We start from the raw sequence: 5,948 nt of genomic DNA on the forward strand, positions 1-5,948 counted from the left end.
TACACTAGATGGTGCTTGTTTAGTGGGGAAAGTGCTGGCTTTGGATAACTCCAAATCCATTAATCCATAGATTCATAAAGCCAGAAGGGTCCCTAGAATGATGGAGTCTAGCCACTTTATTTGACAGCTTCAGGAAATTGAACCTTGGAAGGATGAAGGGACTTTCCCAAGGAAACAAATACAAACAAATACAGCTGGCTAAGGCAGACCTGGGATTTCAAGTCAGACCTCTTGACTCCATTGATCTTCCCATCACCATCTTGCCTCTGCTGCTTCTTACTTCTGTTATTTACCGCTATGTTGTTTGGTCCTTTCAGTCCCATCCAGCTCTTTGTGACTCCTAGATTCAGGGTTTTGTTTTAGTTTCTAGTATTTTTTCTTTTTTTGTATTTTTTGGAGGGGGTAAAGATACTGGAATGGTTTGCCATTTCCTTCTCCAGCTCATTTTACCGATGAGGAAATTGAGGTGAACAATAGCCTTGAACGAATCAGTTCTTATTTTTGAACCCCAGTTTTTTCCTCTGTAAAGGGAAGGAGTTAGACTAGAGAATGTCTAAGATCTTTTTCCGGCTTTAAATGCAGTTGCTTTACATAAAGCACCTTTACAGAGATTATCTCATATATTCTGTGTAGAGACTCTGTGAGAGGGGCAATGCATCTTGCCAAAGAGGAATCCAGACTTCTGGTTAATATTGTTTTTATTTTGGCTGCATCCAGACCTATTATTTAAAACCAGAGTCTAAGACATTTCAGTCTGTAAGAGCTCAATAACAGCTTGCTGATTATTTCTATATAGGTGGTAAAATGGATAGAGAGCCAGGTCCGGAAGCAGGAAGACCTGAGTTCAGATCTTACTTCTGACATTTACTAGTTGTGTAACTAACCCTAGACTAGACAAGTCACTCAAGGCCTGTTTGCCTCAGTTTCCGCATTTATAAAACAGGGATAATAATTGCACCTGCCTCTTATGCTTGTTGGGAGGATCAAACAAGATATTTGTAAAGTGTTTAGCACAGTGCCTGGTACACAAACACATATATAATATAATATAAATATATTATACATAAACATTAATAATTATATAATTACTATATATGATATCATCTATAATATATTGTTATTATAAATATTAATAATTATAATAGTAGTAATAAATATTACGATTATTGTGTTATCCAAGTAGTTGCAAAAATTGTTTACGTTTTGCTAAGCCATCATTTTTTTGGAAAGGACAATTTATTCCATTCAGGAACCTGTTCATTATGATGCTCATCCCTCAACCCCCCCCCAAACCCTCACTCTACTATCAAGGCTAAGCTTCTCTCTTAGACCTTTCCAGCTTTCCCCAACCTGGCCCTAGGTTCTCTATCCAATCTTCTATCCCACTACTTCCTATCACAAACTCTGCCATTCTCCAAATAGAACTTTATAGCTAGAAGGGACTTCCAAGGTCATTTAGTATAAACCCTTAATCTTTGCAGTTGAGAAAAGAAAGTGACTTGCTCAGGGTTATATATCTAGAGACTGGGTACTATCTAGGTCATGTGAAGGCATGTCTCTGTCAGCTTTTGCTTGGAATGTACACTCCACCATTTCCTCTCCCTACCTTGGTCGCCCCTGGCCATAGAATCAATCTGTGATTTCGTTTATGAAGGGAACTCAGGGGTAAAGGAACTTTCTCTACCAAAGCATATGAACAACTATTCTGCAATTTATAGTCTCAGAAAATTGTTTCTGACAGTGCCTAGAATCTCATAGTCAGTACATCAGAGGAAGGACTTATACCCAGGTCTTCTTGGCGCTGTCAGATTTGTAACTGGAAGATCACTTCTTTTTTTTTTTTTTTGTGAGACAATTGGGGTTAAGTGACCAGCCCAAAGTCACACAGCTAGTAAGTGTTGTGTCTGAGGTTGGATTTGAACTCAGGTCCTCTTGAATCCAGGGCTGGTGCTCTATCCACTGTGCCACCTAGCTGTCCCTGGAAGATCACTTCTAACTCTAAATCTATGATCCTAAATAATGCTGCTCACACCACCTTCCTATCAGGACCTTACTGTGTAACACTGTGCATTGTGTCTTGTCCCTGGTCTAGTTTGCAAGCTTTATGAGGGAAAGGATTAGGTCTAATCTAAGCTTTTAATTCCCCGTTTGTCACTTCTTGTTGATATGGCCTTGTCCAGGTCACTTTGTGCATGTGGAACTTCAGGCTGAATATTCTTTCCACTGTACTATGCAAAAAATAATGCATGGGTTCCCCCTAGCTGGAGGACTGCTCCTAGCCTGGCCAAGCCTTGACTCTGGGTCTGTGTAGCAGCACTGCCCCATGATAATGCACTCAAAGATTGAGAAATCAGCAATCATGGGATTAGGACTCAATTTCAGACTCAAAGATTTGGGCAGAAGTCTTTTCCTAGGTCTTTCCCAGGGAGCTTTTCCAGGGAGAGGCCTTCTGAGCATGGGGTTCCAGCAGAACAGAGAATGTGGGGCACCCCCTGCTCTGCTGAACCCTTGCCAGCCATCCAGACCCCCTTAGAGGCCTCTGAGAGTGTTTGCCAAGGCCTGAGAAAGGGGGCAAGCCCATGGACTGACAGGGCTGTCACACCTTGGCTTAATCAGGCTGAACTTTATGCTTTGAAGTTCAAAGAGTAGGACTCTCTCACATATACATACACACACAGAGGCAATAAATAAAATGGGGGAGGAAAAAAAAATCTGTCTTGCTCCTTTGAGTTATGGCCTTACTAAGAGTGGAGCTGGGCCTCAGGACTGGGTGCTTTTCCCTCCCAACACCACTCCTTGGCTGCCACAATCCTTCTCTTGGGGTTGTTTTCTTGAACAGCGGTGAGGTGCTGAAGAAGGGCCTGACATCTACCCACCAGCTTTGCTTGATTGGTTTTGGTCCCTCACTTCCACCATAGAAAGTTAAATCCAAGACCATCATGCTCTTCCAGGACACATTGGACTCTCTTGGTGACTGACTCATAATACAGTTCTGGGCCAATGGCAAGACTGAGACATACCCCAAAAGGGCTGACCAAGAAGGGAATAGAACTGGAGGAGTCCTTGCCTCCAGCTGAAGGAGATGAGAAAGCCTGAAGAAGAAAAGATTTATGGAGGACTCATGTCTTTTCAAGGTCATCATGGGGCAGAGGGAGTCTGGCTCCTGCCAATGGAACTGGGAACATGGGGTGAAAGATGGAAAAACTGACTTTAGCTCAATAGAAAGGAAAAAAAAACCCAACCCTTTCTAACAATATTCCCGATGTGGAATGGACTTCCTTGAGAAGTGGTGGATTCTGCTTCTATGGCAATCTTTAGGGCAAAAGGGTAGACAGATGATCTCCAGACACTGGATCCCTAAATCCCTAATTCCTAAACCCTAAAAGAAGACCCTATGCTTCCTGATTTCTTTCTGGTTCCTGAGCTAATTGACACTGTGCAGTTCAAGATTCTTCAAACTGAGTCCCTAGTCAGCTAGAGGCTGGATGGTCACTTGTTGGGAAAGTTGTAGAGAGGATTTCTATTCAGCTGTGGGTTGGACCAGGTGATCTCTTGGGTCCCTCCCAATTGAGGGCTCACAGCTCTCCATTTGGACAGCTCTAATCATTGGAATTTACATACCGGGGCTGTCACAGAATCATTCCTCATCACTTGGTCCCAGGTCTCTCCTCCAGAGCCCCACGGAACAAACCATCTTCCTTTGCCACATGAAGGTTTGGGGGAGGATCTGGACCTTGGCCTTCATATTAGCTTATCTCAGTCAGATTCCCAGAGATTTCAGCTCCTCCTTTGGAACCAGTCCCAAGTGCCTTTCCCTGGGCCCCAGGGGCTTTCTCCTTTCATGAATTATCTCTAAACCTGAGCAGGAGGCTGGAAACTGCCTGATTTTCCTAGTCTGGGAGTTTCTTGACTCCCACGGTTTGGAGATCTGTCACACCCAATACCTAATTACTTATTCCCCTTCTTCAGCCACTGCCCTAGTACCAGTGGTTCAAGGGAGCAGGGCTGGGGAGAGAATGTACCTATGAAGGGGCATTGTAACAAATTCCAGAAACAGAAACAGAATCAGGGAAGAATGAAATTTGGCCAGCTTGGGTTCCTCCCCAAAATGGAAACCCCTGAAGGAAATCACCAATGGAAGGAGAAGAATGGGATAATGTAGGGATATTCCTGGATAAGAAGGACACATGAGAATGTGGATGTTCCAGAGTGAAGAAGCCCCAGTTGCTAAAGAAAGTTCTAGGGTGAGCCCTCAAGTGAGACATGGTGATAAAGTCTAGAAAATCACAAGTAGAGTCAAGAGGGGAGTAAAAAGTTAAAATTGAAAAGGAGGATGTTCAAAGACATCTATTATGTCCCCATGAAGTCTTCCTTTTCTAAGTTAAACATTCTCAGTTCTCTCAACACATTTTTTTATAACATGGCTTCTAATGCCCTCCCTGCTATCCTAGCTTTCCCTCTTTGGGGCACACTGCAGCTTGTTAATAAATACCTATTAGAACATGGCATGTTCTCACTCAGCCCCTTCACTTGTAGCCTCCCAAGTCCTTACAGAAAGTGATAGGAAAGTCCAGGTCCATAGAGTCTTATAAGGCCAGGTCTGTGTCTGACTCTGATTTTCTTTGTGTTCTTTGTCCAGTAGGGACTGAATACATTGAGTCTTTAGGTTTTAGGAACAGGTGGTAGGGAGCAGGTTCTAGAGTTATTAGGGTTTTAATAGGATAACCTCTAAAGAAAAAACATACAGATACGATGGTTTAAGTTGAAATCTTATGCACTCAAGAAGGAATGGGACAGTGGAAGATCTCTGGCACCGGAATCAGAAAACCTGGGATCAAATCCCACCTCTAATATTTAGCACCTTCGTGACTTTTTGTCAATGACTTAAATTTCCTAGGTTTCACTTTCCTCAGCTATAAAATGAAAGGAGAAGGACTAGACGGTATCTAAGGTCTTTTCTAGCTCTAGCTCTGTTATACTAATAGGGCTCCCATGAGGGAGGGTCTACTTCCTCTTATAATGCAGGAGTTGTTTGTGTAGTATTTATACCCGTACCCAAATCATGAAATTGAACTTAAAGGAGTGGAAGAGTCTAATAGTCTAGGAACTCCAAGTAGATTCATTCATTAAATGAATATTTATGGGACATTAGCTGTAGGCTTTGTGCTAGACTATATGGAAGGTGATGAATGAGATGCAGTCCTTGGTCTCGAGAAAGGGATCATCTAGCAAGGGGATGACATGAAATGCTTCAATATGCAGATGTTTTTTCCCTAACTTTTCTCTTTTTTTGGTCACAAGGGAGGGTTCATTTTGGGGTGGTGTGGTGGTGGGAAATGACTGCAATGTTAAGACAAAAAACATGTATAAAACATAAGTATCCTTAAATTTAAAAAAATTTTTATTTGGGGGCAATTGAGGTTAAGTGACATGCCCAGGGTCACACAGCTAGTAAGTGTGAAGTGCCTGAGGTCGGATTTGAACTCAGATCCTCCTGAATCCAGAGTTGGTGCTTTATCCAATGTGCCACCTAGCTGCCCCCCATAAGTATTTTTAAAAAATATTTTAATAGAGGGGCAGCTAGGTGGCACATTGGATAAAGCACCAACTCTGGAGTCAGGAGTACCTGAGTTCAAATCCAGCCTCAGACACTTAACACTTACTAGCTGTGTGACCCCGGGCAAGTCCCTTAACCCCAATTGGCTCATACACAAAAAATATTTTAATAGATCTGTTATCTAATCATTGTGGATTCGGGATGGATATTATACACAGGTTCTTATCTTATATGGTTCTTGTCCATGTCTTTCCATGAATCCTTCACATCAATATCTTCCCAGCATCCTAAAGGTCTTCCTCAAGGTCTTTTCATGTTTGATAGGGTATCAATGGAACTTGTTTCCATTTGTTATCCTTTGCGTCTATTACATCATTGGCCCAAGAAGTTG

Source organism: Dromiciops gliroides, chromosome 1, assembly GCF_019393635.1.
Source record: "Dromiciops gliroides isolate mDroGli1 chromosome 1, mDroGli1.pri, whole genome shotgun sequence".
NCBI classification, from domain to species: Eukaryota; Metazoa; Chordata; class Mammalia; order Microbiotheria; family Microbiotheriidae; genus Dromiciops; species Dromiciops gliroides.